Source organism: Simochromis diagramma, unplaced genomic scaffold (assembly GCF_900408965.1).
Source record: "Simochromis diagramma unplaced genomic scaffold, fSimDia1.1 OVJJ01000746.1, whole genome shotgun sequence".
Taxonomy (NCBI): Eukaryota; Metazoa; Chordata; class Actinopteri; order Cichliformes; family Cichlidae; genus Simochromis; species Simochromis diagramma.
The window spans coordinates 1334318-1354446 of record NW_024386757.1 but is presented as its reverse complement, the minus strand read 5'-3'; the positions used below and the strand labels follow the sequence as shown (position 1 = coordinate 1354446).

Below are 20129 nucleotides of genomic sequence, written 5' to 3'. Positions count from 1 at the left end.
TGCTGGATCTCCTCCCTGTGGAGGATTTCATCATTGTTTGTTATAAGACTGACTATAGTGGTATTGTCTGGAAACTTCAGAACAGTTTTTGATGTGCAGTCGTTAGTGAATAGTGTGACAAGAGTACTGTATTCAGGACCAGAGTGGATGATGTTCTGTCTCTTATTCTCTCATCTTAGCCGCTATTGTGCCTGATATATGACCCCCTATGAGCAAGCACTTTGGCAACAGTGGGAAGGAAAAGCTCCCTTTTAACAGGAAGAAACCTCCAGCAGAACCAGGCTCAGGGAGGGGCGGCCATCTGCCACGACCAGTTGGGATGAGAGAAGGAAGACAGGATAAAAGACATGCTGTTTTATACAAGTTTTTACTAAAGCATGTCAGTGATGCATGCTAAGATACAATATATGTTGATATCTCAGTGAGATATCAACATAATACCAAAGAACTTGTCCAGAACTATTACACTGTCCCATGAAGCTGTAGTCCAAAAATGTAAATTTCAGTCTTCTGGGAATGTTTGTATTTCTGATAGTAGGGATCAGTTCATTAGAAATGGTAGTGTTACTTACTACAATTTATTTTCCAGAAAAAAATGCACAGAAACATTTAAAGCTGCAGTAAGGTAGATGTTTTATTTCTGTCTGGGTGTAAAGTTGGTATAGTAGTGCAACAAAATTCACTCTACTTTTAGCTCTGTTTGTTTCCACCAATTCTTGAGAAAGTCATCTGACATTTTAAAATAATGAAAAAAAAAAAGATCAAATCAAACTGCTGGGCCGCTCCGTGAATTCACTGTTTTAAGCAACATATCATGTATCCACTGGTTGTCTAAAAAGGTTGATTACTGTAGTTTTAAAAATATATAGCGAGGTTAAAATTAGGTAGTGAGTTAATTTAAAACTGTGTATTGGTTCATATTTCCAACATGTAGTCAGATTTTCAGTAAGACTGATTTCAAATGTAGAATGACTACTTTTAGGATGCGTACAGTGTGAGCGCTCTCAGTGGTGCACACATATGTGCGTGTTTGTGTGTGTTCGGGGGGGGGGGCGTGTTGGGCTGAGCTGCAGAGTGCTGGCAACAGCCTGTTATTACAGTCCATGTGACTGACAGTGTGTGGGCGAGAAGGTAATTGCTGGAGTATGCCTGTGGTGACGAGGGCCTTCAGGGGAGCGGATGTTGAGCAGACTGAGGCACACAGAACGCACAGAGAAGGTGCAGGCAGCCCAGAACTGATGACTCATCTCTCACAAACCATTCCCTCTTGTTTGTTTACTCTGCTCTTCTGCAGCCTGAGTAAGAGTGCTGACAGACAGGGGACTGTCACCCAGTGACTGGGCCGTCTTAAAGGATTTCACCTGTTTAGACTTCAGGACAAGCGGCTTATTTAGATCCAGGTCCGCTTCCCGTGTAAACAGCCTCCAGAATTGGCAGACTCTAAGCTTCTATTTACTGCACTGAGAAAGAGAGTCAGTCGTGTCTGCATCTACTAACCGGGCTCCTAAAATAAACTGCCAGATGCTAAGCTTTTTATTCATTGTGGATACTATACTGTTAAAAGTATATGCATTGCTTTCAATTAATGAACTGGCACTGCGATGGACACCCCTAAGAAGCGTCCCCTCATTTTTAATCTATCCTCAATAAAGACACTGTTCATAATAAGAGCAATAATAATTATCATCATCATCATCTTGTAGCTCCTTCCTTTAGGTTTCACAGTAGATTATCTGCCTCTTCTTTCACACCAACTGTCTATGTCTTTCTTCACTGCATCCATGACCTCCTCTGAGGTCTTCCCGTTTTCCTCTCGGCAGCTCCATCTTCAGCATGTTTTCTCATTGATATCCACTATCCACATGTCACTGATATGTGCAGAAAAGATACAGTGACATGTCACAGTGTTACATGTCACATGTCAATCTTAACCTTGTCCCTCTAACTTTGTCTTCAAACCACTCAACCTAAGTTGTCTCTCTCCAGGTCAGCATCCTGTTTTTTGTTTGTTTGTTTGTTTGTGTTTTTGCATTATACTATCCTTCTGTCACAAATCACTTCTGGCACTTATCTCCTGCTACTCCACCCTGCCTCCCCTCACTTCTTTACTTGTCTTGTACGTGTCCGTTGCTTTGGATGATTGACACCATGTATTTAAACTCTCTATCTCTGCTGTTTGCATGTTCATATTTCCACCTGTCTCCCTCTCATGCACACACAGATATTCTGTCTTGGTTCTAGTGACTTTCCTTCCTACTCTCCAGGACATACCTCCACCTCTCCAGACTCTTCCACCTGCTCCCCAGTTCAGTTTCAGTTTTATCATTTTTATTTGTCATATGCAAGTTAACACAGGGTCAACATTGCAATGAAATGTATTTGAAGAGCAGAAGACAGTCACTCAGCAGTATAGTAGGGTGACGGAGGGAGGGTGGGGCACGTAAACGAGAATGAACAGCTTGCAGAACTGGGACAACCAGAAGGAGCGTGGTTGGAGGCGTGGTCCTGCTCCTGAAATTCCGATACATAATCTCCAATACTTTTGTCATCTAACACCATCACAAAAAAAGGGAGTCAGAGCCGATCCCTATATAATCCCACCCCAGTGCAACCCCTTCTGGCTTTCTCTGATTCTAATATACAGATCTTTTCTACTCTCCCCGAGTACTCAAAGCACTTAATACATCATACCACATTCACCCACTGACACAAGCACTTTCTTCTATGATTTTAAGTGCTTACTGAGTAACATTCACCCACATTCATACTCCAGTCGGATAAGGTTAACATCTTTCCCAAAGATATTTGGCATGCAGCCTAGGGGGAGCCAGTGATTGAACTACGAACCTTCCGATCAATAGATGACCTGCTCTACTGACGCTCAATGATCATCACTCTTTTCTCAGTTTAACTTCAGCAGCTGAAGTATAGCTTCATAATATGGTTCATCAACTTTGTCCTCCTGTAGTTACTTACCTTCCTGCCCATCAGACCCTCCCTGAGCTTGGTTTTTCATGAGAAACCTCATGTTAAAAGTGAGTTTTTTCTTCTCATTGTCACCAAGTGCTTGGTCATGGAGGGTTGTCTGATTGTTGGAGTTTTCTTTGTATGGTTGAAGGTTCTTCATATTACAATATAAAGCACCTTAAGGAAACTGTTGGTATCAACAACTCTATATCAGTAAAAATGAGTAGAATTCTTTAAAATAGATACCAGTTCTCAGTCTCTGGAATTGTGTTATAGAGTCTGGTCAAAAAGTCCACTCTCTTTTCTCCTAAGCATCACCTGTGGAGAAAAAAAAACAGGTAATTGATCATGTGCGGAGGAATGATTTATTTGAAGAGTTTCAGTCAGGTTTTAAAGCTAATCACAGTACACAAACAGCTTTAGTGAATCCTGTGAATGATCTCTGTGCTTATGCAACGTTCAATACCACTGACTATAATATTTTATTACAGTGATGAGAGCATGCTGTCCATATTAAAGATGTTGTTCTATTTACATTATGCATTCTTCCTTTAGGCTTTAGGCATCATTAAAAGGCATAGCATACATTTTTACTGCTATGCAGATGAGACCCAACTATTAAGTATTGTCACAGGAAATTAACTGTCTGCAACACAACCAATCTGACTGTAGTCGATTGTTTCTCCAAAGCTGTACATTTAAATGCACTTCCCAAGCTTCCCAGCTCCTCATTAACCATGTCTTTCAGCTGTACAGTGTACTATTTTTCTTTGTTTCTGACTTTGTCTCTGAGCAGTTCACCTCTCAAGTTTGGAAGGAGTTTTGCTCCATTGAGACAAGGTAAGTCTGTCTTCTGGTTTCCACTATCAAACAGCCAAACTGAGAGACTTACCACAACCTGGAGTCTGCACTACAGTGTGTGGTCCAGCTAAACTAGTCCACATAAACCTGGCTTTAGCTGAGTATACACACAACTGAATGATCTCTTTAGCCACCGTGTCCCCTGTAGAGGCTCACATAGGATATCAACCACCTCTGTTTATGACCCAGAGGAGCAAATCGTCATCCAGAATCATAAGCAGTGCTTATAACACAAAAATAAAACAAACATGAAACTTAAAGTCATGGGACCCCAGCGACTGACTACTCTCCAGATTATAAAGTCTGATTGTCTATTTGAAAGATTAAATTCAAGTTGAATTCAAATTCGAAATTATAACAACAGTTGCCTCAAGGCTCATTATATTGTACAGAGAAAATTCCAACAATCAGACGACCCCTTAAGACCAAGCACTTGGCGACAGTGGGAAGGAAAAACTCCCTTTTAACAGGAAGGAACCTTTGGCAGAACCAGGCTTAGGGAGGGGCAGCCATCTGCCACAACTGGTTGGGGTGAGGGAAGGAAGATGGGACAAAAGACACACTGTGGAAGAGAGCCAGAGATTAATAATAACACATTACTAAATGCACAGAGGTGTATAAACCCTCGAGTTTATAAGAGAAGGAGAAGTGCTCAGTGCATTATGTGAAGCCCCCAGCAGCCTAAGCCTATTGCAGAATAGCCAAGGTCACTAAAATCCAGCTCAAGTGACGCTATGTATGTTTTGGGGGCTATTTTTGCCATTTGGTATTAGTGAAATACGAAGACAAATTCCCCACAACACTTACAAGCATATTTCCTATAGTAAAAACAAAAACATGCCAGAAGACTTTTATTTAAAACACACAGACATGCACACAACTCTGACAAGGTCATATCATATTTATTCACCCCTGGATTTTTTATTTACTCCACAACTAACACACAAAGTATTGTTAAGGTTTTTACTTTTAATCTTGATGGATATTCTAAGGTGTTTATGTTCATAAAAGCCTGGCAGCTGCACTCACTAGCCACTTTAGTAGGTATACCTTGCTAGTACTAGGTTGCACCAGTCTTCTATTGTCCAGTTCTAGTAGTACCCAGAATGGTTCCCAGGGTGGTCTTTTATTGCTGTAGCCCATCTCCTTTCAGGTTCGCTGAGCTTTTCTCTTTTTCATACCTTTGTCTGTAAACCCTAGAGATGGTTGTGTAAGAAAATCCAGCCGATGAGCAGTTTCTGAAACATGCAGACCAGCCAATCTGGCACAATCAAGTAGCATTCAAATTGTCCATGTCTACATACCTGCACTGGTTTGTGCCCAAGTTGTTTTTTGATTAGATTAAATTTAGAACCACTCAACAACCTGGGTGTATCTAATAATGTGGCCAGTTAGAATATATGTATTGCTTTACTCCCAGATTTCTAGACAAGTCCAGAAGACATTTATATGTTCCTTTGAATACTGTTGACTCCATTCCACTGAGTTTTGTTTTTAATGTTGTGGCTACAGTACAGTGTTTGTTGACGCAGCAGATGAGAAATTGATGTATATGAGATCAAATTTAGGGAGCATTATCAAAAGCCCGACGGAACTTAAATACCACTATATTTTTACCTGAAGGATGTGATTTCCACCTTGCTAATACACGATTAATGATACTGATTAGCAAGCAATGTTGATTAATACTGCAAATATGTGACAGAAATAGAAATTGGCAATATGATTTTAAGATAATATATTGTTACTTTTTGCTGGTTGTGATACAAAACTCTGTGGTTTTTGCAGGATGTAGAAGACATATTTAACAGGCGTGCTGTGAACAAGGGTGCAGGCTGCCAACGCACTTCACATGAAAAACATCTGAAAGCTTGTAACTTGAATTTGTGACATGATCTTGTGCAATTATTATTGTTTGAATTATTTCTTGTGATTTATATTATAAGTTCTTATTTTGCCAAACCATTAGAAAAGCAGCCAGCAAACAAAGCTGTGCTACAGACTTTTGTACTTCTAGTTTGTAAGCCCATTTTTGATGGTGGGAAACTATAATTGTTGTGTTTATGTGGCAAGAAACTGGCTTCCCACCCATGTGAACTCTCCAGCTCTCCGCCCACATGCATGCATGCATGCAATGCACACTCATAGACAGTGGACAAACACACACTGACAACCTGTCATTGGTGGTGGCTCAGATTTTTACCTTTTAATTTGGGAGAAACTGAGAGACCTGCAAACTGTATCTCAGTGCGTCAGCTGCATTATGTGCTATATTGTGCCTTTTGTGTGTTATTGAAGATCTAAATGTGTTTTTTAAAAGGTTCAGTGTCTACGTATGTCTAAAATGATCCCTAAAGTGTAGATATAGGATTCCATCGACAGAGGCAAGTAAATTTAAGTCAAGGCCTTGTTGACCTCTGATGTCCTCTTCTTTCATGCTCTTTTGAAACAGAGTCTAGAAAGTCTATTGACACCAGTACCACCTACAACTCATAGTTAAGATGCTAACTTGCAACAACATGACTTGTTGGTAGGGCATATATCAGATAACTGCCTTTTAATGAGGAGAGGTCATTTGGAAGAACTGGACATCATTTTCTAAGAAACAAAATTCAATTAATTTATTTTGACTCAGTGGAGTTGGGGAAGAAGCAGGTTGCAGATATAAGAGACTGAAAGACAAAATGATAGGGAAGGTAGTCAAGAAGCATGGATGTAAAGAATAGACTAAACATCCAGTAAAGCAGGCGGATTGGTGATTACAGGTCTTCCTTACTGAACTTAGGCATATGCTTCATCTCTTGTGCTACAGAATTTGCCAACAGATTTCCTTCAGGAGTATTTAAATCAGCATCATTTAAGTCAGCATCATAAAGTCTGCAAAGAGGTTTAGTGATATAAACAATAATTCCATTTAAATATATAAAGTCTTAGAGGCAGGTAATACATACTTGAGCTGCATAAAACATCATTTCTTTGATGATGGCTGTTTGCAAAACTGTCCTTATCGCTACGCTTTAACTGACCAATAAAGCAGCTGTAAATAATGTATTCACACCACTGAGGTCAGTTATGATTTACACATTTAAGATGCATTTTGGGAAAAGAATTTGAATTCATGTTACAATGAAAAGAAAAGAAAAATTACCCTTAAAACATAATTTTTGCAGAACTCGCACGCTTGTGCTAAGTCTATATGCACATTTAACGTGGCAAGGCCAGAAAAAAATCTGCTGTTTCAGAAAGATTTGGATTTGAAGGAGGTACAAGCTGTATAACAGAAGTGTTCTAGTTATGCATATATAATCACACATAAATGACATCAGTAGTCAGGTTCTTCAAGGGCCTGTTTGCAGAAAACACCCATGATGACCATACTGTTAAATGAGAACACAGGACAGTTTGGAAAATCTCTGTATTTTTGTTCAACAAAGTGTTTCGTCCAATACCAGCTATATAGTCGAGGGTTTTTATCTAGTGCAGTTCAGTAAATTTACACTATGAGCAAAACAGGTACATGTACAGTCCTGCATGCACTCAAAGCAATGACTCATAAGAAAAGTGTTCAAAGCAAATCCAAAAGCACATAAAAAAAAGCCTCTGCTCAGAACGAAAGACATGTCGGTCAAAGAGTCATTACTTCGAGAGCTGGGGTGACTCATTTCTAAGTGATTCATCAGACTTTTGCGGTCACCCAAATACGACCGCCAGCCAAAAAGAACTTCCATGAATTTGCTGGATAAGGAGTGGGGCAAGTCCAGACAGAGGCACAAGGACGTAAATGCAGTGCTGTTGTCAGCCAGCAAGCATGCCTTGAAGCCAAATGCTTTTGATTACATCAATAGCTGCAAGTCTGAGAGGGACCCAAAGACCCAGCTAACCACCATTCATAACAGGGGCTTCCACAGACCGACCCGTCAGGCTCGTGTTACCTTCAGGCCTGAACGGTATTCTTGTGTTTTAGGATTACGGATCAGGCCTGAGGGTTCCAAAGGTTCCACTAGCATCCCCTCACTACACATCACTGCATGGACCTTCTTTTTTCTGTCATGAAAAAATGGCATGCTGTTTTTATTAGGTCTAACACTTAGACTTCCTAGATTATTCCTGTGTAGGCTCTGTGTGGTAAGGCTAGTACATTGTAAAGATTTCCACTACCACTCCTGCGTTAATCTGCCACGGTTTCCTCCAATTCCCCCACTCAGCCCATTTCAGTCATCTGCCTGTCCTGAACAGATTGGGTCATTGGGTGCAGGAATGGCAGTGTGTGTGTGTGTGTGTGTGTGAGTGAGTGTGTGTGTACTCTATAATTAATACTCTATAATTAAATTCTCTGTATGCATTGGGAGAATGAGCATATGGATGACTGTCAAAAATGCACACTGAGACAAAGACGTGACGCTCATCTCCCAACACCCTTTAGACACAGGGCTGCTCCCACCTCCTGAAGGCCCCCGGCCCGGCTTTGAAGGCCCACGGCTTTGCATATAGGAGCTAAAAATCCTCATATGTCCTAAAGGTTTTTGCAAAGATTCATATGAATATGAATATCTTTACTAATCTGGGGGATTAGCTGCTGCATTGTCAAACAATGTCTTTAGACTCCCAAAATCACCCTTTGACAGACTTCTTTGCTTTTTAGTTGTCATTTAGCTCCGTATTTATGGGTGCCCTCATTTTCCTCTTCCACATTTGACGTTTAAATTATGAGTAATGCATGCTAAAACGTTATTTTCCTCCAAACCTAACAAGGTAGATGGAGTGGCTTTTAGTATGTGGGGTTTTTGTTTATTTGATTATTTATTTGACATTTTATGTTAATTTTATGATTTTTTTCTTTATTTAGTTCGAAAGCCCAAAAAATACGTATTTCTTATCTAGGCATTGCAGCTTTGATCATCAGAAGGATGATTTCTTGACATATCCTTTAATTAAGACAGTCCATGTTTCATCTCTGACTGTTTCATTATTCTCTACATGTTAATTGCATGTTCAGTGTTCATGATCAGGGCTTACTTATTTACAAATTCTTGTTTATGAGTTATACTAGAAGAAAATTAATAAAATGAACTCACAGTCATGAATTATTATCACCACCTCCCTATTCATACTGTACAAAAGTATAATATCTCCCTGCCTTTTATCTGAACACCTTAAAAACTGCTGGCTTTTTTAATTTTGATGTCAGGAACAGTACAATTTCAGATTGTTGGTTCAATGCTATTCTCTGAATGCCACTCAGTGGAATATCCAGTATCCAATATCCAAGTAAATTCTGCCACAAAGAAGGGGCTGTATGTTTTACAATGATAATTCATAATTATATGCAAACTCCCCAGGGGACATTTCTCCCGTTAGAAATTAAAACATCTCCAGTGAGTGTTTACTTGTCCAAAAAGGGTGCGAGTGCCTTCCAGGTATTTAAGCTGAGCAGAGTTCTTCAGCTTACTCCCCTTTCACAACTTCGCTCAGCTCATAAAGCACCATTCATTTGCATTTCCGTTCGCGAGAAAAAACGAAGTGGTTTTTGCACTAATTACAGTCTCCAGGTTTGAGTGTGCACATTACAATATTAGAATATATTCCTTAAAGAGAAATATGAGCACTCATATTCATCACCATCAAGACAAACTGGCAACAGCCCCACAGCCTGACGCTTTTTGGTTCCTAAGACCTCCTCTGTGTCAGATGTGAGGAGTTGATCGAATTTTTGTAATAAGTTGTGGCCCAACTGACAGTTGACTGCAGTTCAACAAAAGAGCAACTTGAATGGTTACATCTGAATTGTTTTTAAAGAACATATGAAATAATACTGTCAGCTGTTTGAGGAGAAAATAGAGACATTCTTTTGTCTTCTGTCCGTCCTATTGTACAATCTTTTTTTTAATGCTAATGTGTTACCAAGAAACTAACTATATTTAAAATATGAGCCACACAATGAAGTTTCAGAGCCACATGTTCGAAACAAACAGTAGCACTGAGAGTAAACTCAACTATAAAATAATTAACTGGAATTAAGATGTCTTTTTACCACTATGTTTGATCAATTCTAAAAGCAACAATTTTCTGCAGCATTAATCTTTTGTCTTATTTGTAACATCACTGCTTTTTACTGTTGTATGTTCTTTAGAGATTTCCAATCACCATTTTCTCATCGCTATCTGAGAATGTCTCTGATTTGAGAAGGCTGCACTAATAAGGGTCATTTTGTGTGAAGAAGAATAAATGGTTAATGGACTGGTCCGCATATACTGCTTTTCTACTCTAGCATTCAAAGTGCTTTTCATTCACCCAATTTTTTCTATGTCAAAGTGTTTTCTCTCGCAGATTCAAACTCCAGGAGCATCAGGAGCAACTCGGGGTTCATTATCTTGCCTAAGGACACTTTGGGTTAGTCAGGGATCAAACCAATAACTTTACAACTAGTAGATGCCCTGCTTCACATGCTGAGCCAAACCTCCTTTGAGTAGGATGGAAAGTTAATAACTTTCTCTTAATTGCTGTGATACCTGTTATCTCCAACTGGAGTTTTAGGTTTTTTCAAGCCAGCTAATGCAAAGAAAGCTTGGCATAGTTGAACTTCATTTGCACAATATCCCTTAGATGCTTATATCTATTTGTTTATTTATTTATTTAGTAGCTAAGTTATTTAGTAGAGACCCACTTTACACTGCACACAAAACATGTGCGTTATAAACATTAATTAAAATGATCACAAAATAAAAACACTGAATTTCTTAGGTGACAAATTTTTCATTAGTTTTTCATGATTTCATTTTTGTTTTTTAAGAACTTACACTAGTCAGAGTGCTACAGTACTGTCAAACTGTTGTCATGACAGGACATGGAATATAACTTTTAATAAAGTTTAAACACTTTATTGAAGTAAAGTTTTAGTGAAGTGCTATTTTACTGTATTTCTGTGATATGATAACATTGCACAGTTGCTGCAGATTTGTTGGCGACACTTTTAAGATGTGAATGTCCTGTTCCATTACATCCCAAATGTCTGTTTGTTCTGATGTGGTCATAAATGGATGGCTATGGTCGGAAAGAACACTCGGATATGCTGTGGCAACTAAACAATGCTTACTGGGTACTAAAGGCAATGGAAATAGCCAAAAAATATCAACCATGCCATGCCAAAAGACCATCACCAGCGCTGAATATTGCAGTACAATTTAAGACTCGTCATGGCAGGCAACATTTTTTTCCAATCTTCTGTTAACCAATTTTAGCGAGTCCTTATGAACTGTTGCCTCACTTTTTGTTCTCAGCTGGCATGTGTAGCACCTGGTGTAGTCTTCTGCTGCCGTAGCCCATCTGCTTCAAGGTTTACTGTTGTGTGTGTTCAGAGATACTCTTCTGCATAACAAGTGGTTATTTGAGTTGTCTGACAATTCTCCTCTGATGTCTGACATTAAAAGTGGCATTTTTGCTCAAAGAACTGCTTTCTCATTGAATATCTGCTATTTCTTCACACTGTTCAATAGTTGCGCAGGAAATTCACAGCAGATCAGCACTTTCTGAAATACTAAGAGTAGGCTCCTTCAACCATATCAGCTTTAGCGTCACTTAAATCACCATTCCCGTCCATTCTAATGGTCAATTTTAACCTCAACAGGTCATCTTGATCATATCTACACATCTAAATGCATTCAGTGGCTGCCATGTGATTGGCTGATTAGATATTTACTTTAACAAACAGTAGAACAAGTATCTAATGAAGTGGCCAGTGAGCTTTGTGTTACACAACATTTATTTTCTAAGATTATTCTTACTTATTATTATCCACATTTAAAAATATCAGTCTTCTTAATATAAGTTATAAGAGATAAATGTCTTTGCCAACTGTTGTTGTTGTTTGGCACTGTACAGATAAATTCTAAATGAATTAAAAGTTATCCCATGTATAAGTAATTTAATAACATTATAGCTATAAGTAAATAAATAAATAAATAATTTATAAATAATAGATAAATATGTGATTCTGAAAAGGCTGAATCTGCCTAATGATTATTTTTACTTTGGGTACTTTTAAGTATATTTTCATGCTGATACACTGACGTTTGTGTTGTTAATTACGTGGAAGTTGGGAGCTGAAACTATTAATTATTCTTTTTGCAAATGTGTGTCAGGTAATGAGTTCAGTAAAACACATTAATAAATAGAAATGGTAGAGGAGCGTGTGAATAATAAAAACATTAAAGAAAATAGTTCCCACACTTGAAAAGAAGATAGATAGGTTTCAGTGTTCCCTTATCAGGCTTTTAATGCGATCGGAAAATAAGTCAGCTAAACATCCCCTTTAATTGTTCTCACATGCGAAAAAAATGCCTTGTGTCATCATTAATGGTAATTTTCCCGCTGCATTCAGCGGGGGGAGGGAGGACCAGGAGAAAGCATGGTGTGCAAGGGAGGGAGGGAGGGAGTCCAGAAAGCCGAGGGGGAGGGATTTGAGCTAGAAAGTCAGAATAGTGCGATTCTCCAAGCTCCGTTGCGCACTTTCGAAGGACTACGCACCCGCTTCCCGCCGGCTTCAACGCAACGCCGCGTCGCACTAACGATGTTGTGAATGAGAGGATGAGTGACGTCAGCGGGCGAATGTCAACAATGTAGCGACTGAGAGTAGGCGTTCCAGTCGAGTGTAACAAACAGCAGAGAAGGAGCGGCACGCCGTGCAGGATCAACACGCACACACGCGCGCGCACACGTACACAACAAATCGTAAAATCACAGACACTGTAGCGTGTGTGTCTGTCTGTGTGTGTGTTTTAAATAAACATTCTTGTAAGTGACAAAGAACCGAGTTGCGGCAGCGAGAGAAGTCATCCATCTGCAATCAGGAGGGTTTGAGGAAACGGCAAACCGAGTCATCATGTGAAAGAACTTGTGGGAAACGGACAAAAGGGCTGGAGTACGAGCAGAATAGGACGGAAAAGGTGAGCTGGCGTGCACGTCTTTTTCCTCTCTGACCACTCTCTCTCGCTCTCTCTCTCTCGCTCTCTCTCTCTCCTTTTCTCGCTCTCTAGCTGTTCTTTTTGTTAGCTTTCAATCTCGGTCTATTGTTGATGCTCTCATAACCGAGACGCAAACTTGCATAAGTGACGCAGTGGTAGTGGGCTACTACCAACAGAGCCCCCTGCTGAGATGCATAAGAAATCGACTTTATAGGGGAAAAAAGCAGAACCGCACGCATGAATCTTGAAAGCCTGGCGCGTGGTACGAATATTGTAGCCTGTAATGTGATGGGGTGTGAACGCGGGTTCAGGAGTGAAACACAACTCTGTACCGCATCCTGTTATGCTTTGAGTCACCGCTCTCTGTGTGCTCCTCTGTACTGTTGTTTTTTTGTTTTTGTTTTTTTTTATCCAATATGGTAAAGTAGTCGGTGGTGATCCGTCAGGATGAGCTGCCACATGCAGAGTCATTAAACACCTTCCTCGTTCAATACGTGTGCATCTAGTTCATGTGGAGCTCATTAGAACTGTTACTACCGCTATTCCAGTTTATTTCACTCTGTGTGAAATCATTGTATTACTGTAGGGTCTTTACCTTAAAATATAAAGCCCATTGGGCGTTGTGATTTGGCGCTATATAAATAAAATAAACTGAACTGAAATAAGCACACCTTATCATTAATCCACATTATAACAGTCAATCCCTCGTTTGACGTTAAACCCATATTTCATTATTATATATATATATATATATTTCTTAGTCTGCCATCATATTCGAGAATATAAAATGGGCATTTTTAAATCAAACTGCACCCTTGTGCGCGGAGCTGCATTGTCATGTGAGGAGATGCTGCAATCGCGTCTTAGTCAATCTTGAGTCAGTAATGTGCTGAGATGCACCTCAGTCGATAAAAAGGGGCATTTTTAAGGTGACTTAAAAAAATTGTGATCGTGGATAATATATATATAAACAGTGTAGTCTCACGTGCTGCCATGCATTACGACCTTTAAAAGATTTATGAGAATGTGCTTCGTTTGTGTTTACAGTAAGATTAGTTGGCTTTATATCGGTGGCTGCAGGCACTCGCGTTTGCATTGTTTCCCTCTGTCGTTAAAGAGACGCGTGTGTGCAGAGTGTGCAGGCAGGCAGGGCTTTTTCTTAATAGTGTTTGTTTCGTCATGACTATTGTTTGATGGCCATGTGTTTGCCTCGGCAGCGGAGGGGCCTGGAATCATAAGGGAGCGGAGTGATGCTGCTATAAATGCGGTGATGCAGCATTTCGAGGAAGCATACCATCCTCTTTGTCTGATAGTGCTGATGCAAAGCAAACGGCGGAACGATCGCAGCATCATGGATGGATCCTCCATCATCATGATCAAGAACCTTTGTCATGATGCGTCGCGCATTCTTTTGAAACGCCCGAAACGCCTTGACTCCACGCAGCCGCCACAGGGATGGGTTTAAGCTGTGCCGAGAGCAGGTGCATGGGTAATAGGAGCTAATAGGATCTCACTGGTGGTGTAAAGGCAGCTGACGTGAACTCACATTTTCACAGACAACGCGCTGCTTTGGCGACGCGTGCACGGCAGTGGCACTCATGCGCAGTTTTACGCACGGAACCCTTTGTTCTCTACAGTAGCCCCCTGCCTTTCTTTTCCCAGGCATGGCAGTCCTCTGTGTACTGTGAGGAGGGGAGGGGGTGGAGTCCATACTGTAAACCTCATAGTGACTTTGTCAGCTTACGTCAAGCTTTGGTTTCTTTGCTCATTAGTATAAACAAGACACGCGAATCGCATAAAAATAATACTTTCATAATTGCGTGTCACATTTTATTGTAAGCACGATCAGTTTAATAGATCACCAGTGAGAAATCTCTTTATTACATCACTCAACAATCATTAACAGCAAGAAGATTTTCAGTTCCAGCTGGTCTGTTCTCTGACCAGCGTTTAGTCTCGTGTTCTTACCATGTGGAATGATATGTGTAAACCAGTGACTCTGCATTCAGAAAACACTACAGAGTTTATAAGAACCAAAGAATTCAAGATCCTTGAATGAAATCTAGAGGAAAATTTCACAACAGCAGAGATGGTGAAATAGCTTTTTAAAACCTTGTGATGGGGCAGTGTTTGCAAAGTTTTAAAGCCATTATTATTATTATTATTATTATTATTATTATTATATTCAGCTTGTGATTCTATATTTGTAGTTTTTATGTCCCAAAAACAACTTACATTTAAGTAATGATTCATAGTAACTGCCCAGATGAGTTTTACCACAGCTAATAAGTTGCACTGCATAAGCATCAATTTATTTGCAATATATACAAATATACTTACACTAGGTGTCCGTAACAGATCAGAGCAGTAGTACAGTCACAATAGACCTGGAAGATTACAATAATGCTTATCAATTATCTGCAACCTTACAAAACCCAACAATAATGACTGCAATGAAAAACTACCATATCTTGTTTGTTTCTTTATTAAACTCTCTTCTAATTTTGGCAGCATCAATACACAAAATTTGAATTGTCTTGTCACACTGTAATTCCCACAGCAACAGTAAAACAGGAATATTGAATTGTTGCACAGTTATTGCATCACGTTTTGAATTTCCCTCTCTCTTCTGCCTCCTTAATTACCCCAAAAACCTGCAGCTTGAAAGTCAAACCAGTGCACAGGCTGTAGCTTGTAACCGCAAGCCTTGTTTCTACCTATTTTAATGTGCAAGTAATATATAAAATCCATCCATCTTCTTCTGTTTATTCAGGGTTGCTATTATATGATATAATACATCTGTAATAGGAACAAAAAGTACAAACTAGTCATATGTTCAGTAATATGTTTTCTGTAATGCGATGAGATGTAATTTATGATCAATTGTTACTTGTTTTATTGTATTCCTTGTTTCCATCAAATTTTGTATTCAATCCAAAAGGACTGAAAAGAGTCTGTAGTATAAATAGTGGTTAGATGGGGGCTAATGTCATCACAATGCAGTACTTCTTAATTGTTCAGAGAGTGTGATTAAGAGCTGAAAGAACATTGTGAGGACAGTGACATCACTGATGATACCTAAACCTAAACCTAATTCTGTGTTTGAGCCCAAAAAAGGAGACACACTTGTGTACAGCCTCTTTAAAAAGTCAACAGCATACAGCCTCATGTTGATAATGCTACATGACATGTAGGTAGATTTCTGACTGACTGAAAAGTTGTGTTCCAGGTATTTCCCACTACTGACAGTGCACAACTACAGCACAGTGTATAGATGTGGGTTAGTAAAAGCTCTGCATATTACCTATGGACAGTCAGCTCACTACAATGGCAGGCGCTTTGGGGTTAGGATTAGGAATATTCAGATGTCAAAGGGTAAATAGTTTACTTTTATATTAAGATCCCTTCCTTTCCATGACACTAAATAGGAAATAGGAAATAAATAATAACAAAAACAAAAACAAAGCAAACAGAAGGACATTGGTATCATGATGTTAAACCATTGTAAATGTTTAATTGAATAGTTGAATTAGTTTGCCATAACCCCCAAATGGCTAGATTTTTGAATTTTTGTGCTTTGCTTAAAGCTTCCAGATTTATTTTGGACTTTTAAATACTTTCTATTTTTTTTTTTATCTCTATGTGCACCCAAATTAAAAATGAAGAAGGCCCTTCTGAAATCTGTTTAAAAATACATAGGACCATCTCACTGGTATTATATCAGAACATCTCACTGTGAACAATGCTGTTCTGGGGATATGCTCGAGTCCCTCAGGATTGTCTTCGACAGCTAAAATTCCGAATAACAACAAGTTCCTGTCATGTGACCATGAAGGGATCCTGAAGACTAAAACAGTCTAAAACATCCAGGGCTAGCTCGTCATTGTTTCTGCTGAGCCACATGTAATCATCCTGCTATTCAGCTAATTAAAAAATGACTGGAAATAAATGACTGGAGAAGGTGCTTGTGTTCCAAATGAACCAAGTACTGGTGGGTTATTGATTCATGAAATTTCAGCTGGAGTAGGACAACATGAAGTGATCAAATTCACAGTATAAGCAGCCTTTTAAGGTCTATTATTTCTGATTTATGTGAAGAAAAAAGCAGATAGTGTATGCAGCAGGTCCCATCTCTCCTCTCTTTGCATCTTTAAAGGCTTCTTTGCATCACTAAGGGTATCTGAGTACCCCTGATCGGCTCAGTTGAATATCCCAAGTCACTGCCTTGGCTAGGAAAAAAAAAATGTTGCTATTGCACTCTCAAAGGCAGGTGATTGGGCATCTGTCAGTGATGGCATAGCTGGAGTAGCACTGCTTGGAGAAATCTCAGATTCTGTACATTACAGCAAAAGCTATTGTTTTCCTTCTCCTTTTCTCCCTGTTGTGATCCCTTCTTTCCCCATGTCATGTCATGGCTGCTCATTCTTCTTCTCTTTTCCCACTTTTCTCAGCAGCGATGTTCTCATCGCTTGTGTGAAATCAGATTGCATTATACACCCAGCCCCAGCTGCCATCAGTCTGCGGCTGCAGAGTCAGGGCCTGTCTGTGTGTGTTTGACTCTTGCCAAGAAGCTAGCAAAACCAAACCACCACAGTCAAATTTCTGATTGTTTTGGTTTTTTGTTTGTGCCTTTGTGTGCCTGTTAGAAACGATGGAGACATGTAAATGACCCACCTATTTGATGACCTCTTCCCTGAGTGGAGGACTTCACCTTCTGAGCTGTGAATGAAAACTCAATTCAGTGAAGGGAAAGGAGGGAGGTTTGGTGTTTAGAAGAATGTAAAGTGGCATTCAGTAAACAAAAAGAAATCATTTAGCGTAACCTGTTTATATTAGATTATTGCAGCACTGTTACTGTTGGCACAGTTGACTCATCAGAATGAGGCTGAAAGCTGCTTTAGAGAAAACCTTGAAGTGCTCTGAACAAGGGAGGAAACTTCAGTGTAGTAAAATGGTTGTAATATAGTAAAGTTTTCTGATTTCTGTTAAAAGACATTTCCCATAGAGAAGTCTAAGTATATTTATAATTCATCCATTAAACAGTACCAGTCAGAAGTTTGGACACAGTCATGCATTCATATCAATGAATGAGTCTTCAGACATTTGACTGGTACTGTATGTGTTATCTGCATTTGTAAGAACTGATTAAAGTGGCACGAGTTCAAATTATAATCTTATTTAAAGTTTAATTTTCACGTTAACCTAATTCTGGAAATCTTAAATCTCAGAAACCAATCTGAGAAAAAAAAACCCAAAAAAACAACCTAGATTTAAACCCATTAACCTTTCCTTAAAAGTCTGATTTCACCATTGATCAGTTAAAGAGTTTTGTAAAACTGTAAATTGGAAATTGTTCAATCTTATTTTCTTGTCACAGTTTGACTTTTTCAGCTCTCTCACGTACATGTGTTCCATTATCTGTCACAAGTTTAAATATAAATTGAGAATATGAGACAAAATTTACAGTTACGCCCCAGACGCCCATTTACATTACGACTCAGCTCAGAAGCAACAAGAAACTGACATTAGAGTTTCAAGAAGTGTAGTTTTATTCTAAATGACATCATAACTTAGCTAAAACAACTGGTACCCCAAAAAGACAAAACTGGTGTGTGTCTCTGTAGAGTGACCCCCAGTCTTGCCTTTATCCACACCTTACCAAATATGGTTAATTTGCAGTGAAGCCCAGGCAACCTTAAGAGAATACGGGTTGCAGAGGGACGTAACGCTTACATAAACTTAGCTTCATTCACATCTTGATTCCTAAAATAATTTAGCAGTTGTTTCAAATATCAAATAGTTTCATAAAACCATTCAAAACCACAAGGATGTGTAGCAAATTCTGGGGGGAGGGAAACAGACATTTTAGTTGCAGGTTTCTTTCAGCTTTTCCCTTTTATATTTAATTGCAATTCTCAAATTTTCTTTGTAGGTTTTATTAAATAATATTCCTTTTTTCCTTTTCTTGTGGAAAAGAAGTCTCATTTTGTTGCTCTCATGTAGAGACTTCACTTACAAGTGCGCCTATAGTTTGATAAAAATAGCTATGTGTTACAGTTGACGCATTCTCATTTACGCACATGTGAAACACACGCCTCCACATTTAAACAAGCTCTTTGATGAAGCTTTTGCACGCTGTTTTTCAATTCCACTGACTTGTGTGTGGTCTTTGTTTTATTTTTTCCAAGCATCACTAAATGTGAATGACATGTGCGCTACAGTGTTTCTTCCCCTGGGCCAACTGGCAAAATGGCGGCTAGAGAGCCTCATCCAGTGCTTTTGCAGCGTCTGGATATTCACCACGGTGACGATAACAGAGCCTATATCGATGCGTCCAGCTTGGACAGCTCCTCCATATAAGAATGCTGGATTTTCTCAGCATTGCTTGGGTTATTCTTAGTAAGGACTGTTGTCTGTGTGGTCCCCAGAGCCCATCCCCCTGCTGCCACCATAGAAATGCTATGCATACCATATCACATTAGAGCACTTTGTGGTGAAAATGAGGCAGCGTAGACAGAGAATTTCTCTGGGGTTAGGCCCCCTCGTAGTCCTCCCGGGGAACACTGAAGCACAGAAGTAGTCTCTGGAGCTGCTGAGTCACATGTGAAGTGTATATATTCAGTATATATATACGTTGTCTTTGTTGTTTTCTTTTGACTCATCAGGATGTTCTTCATGGCAGATCTGATGATTACACTTTCGCTGTCCCAGCCTATATTTCTGGTTGACAAAACTATTTTACCTAATTTCTGTTTTGTTCCCCTGATGTTTATACGGATTTTGTTTTTCGATTTGGCAATAAGCTTTAAAATTACGTTTTTAAACCACAAAAGGTCCATAATTTATTTACAATGTGGAGTAAAGATCCAGAATGGCTCTATAAGTACAGAATCAACCAAATAAACGTTTCTTAACATTTCTTACTAATTATTATATCTTGTAAATTCATAAAAATATACTTTTTCAACAGATATTAATGATTCACACAATGAAAACACGTCAGATGGGAGCTTCGTTATAAATATATCAGGGAAAGGAAAGCTTTAAATCTTACAAAGGCTCACTTAATTAAGCCTGAAACTATGAAATTTATCATCAGTAAATATTCCACCAAATTAAGATATTGAGCTGAACTGCTAAATAGTTAACATAGGGGCTAACAGAAAAAAAACTAGTTAATTATAATTAATTATACTTATTTTATCAATCCAGTAAAATGACCTTGCTTTGCTTTTATGTATAGTAGAAAAGAATCAGTCTGCACAATGAGAGTTAACTCATTCTTTTTCCAGCTATAAAGGTTCTTCTACACTCCTGAATTTGATATTGGCTGTTGACCAC

The 20129-nt window shown here is 39.1% G+C and overlaps 1 protein-coding gene across 2 annotated transcripts in view; it reads left to right on the top strand.

The window, feature by feature from the left end:
* Nucleotides 1–12326: 12326 nt before the first annotated feature.
* Nucleotides 12327–20129, top strand: part of bach2b (BTB and CNC homology 1, basic leucine zipper transcription factor 2b) — a 92848-nt gene continuing 85045 nt past the window's right edge. For both annotated transcript variants that reach the window (XM_040027279.1, XM_040027271.1), the window contains exon 1: nt 12327–12770. The gene's annotated coding sequence lies outside the window, so the exon portion shown is untranslated. The remainder of the gene's footprint in view (nt 12771–20129) is intronic.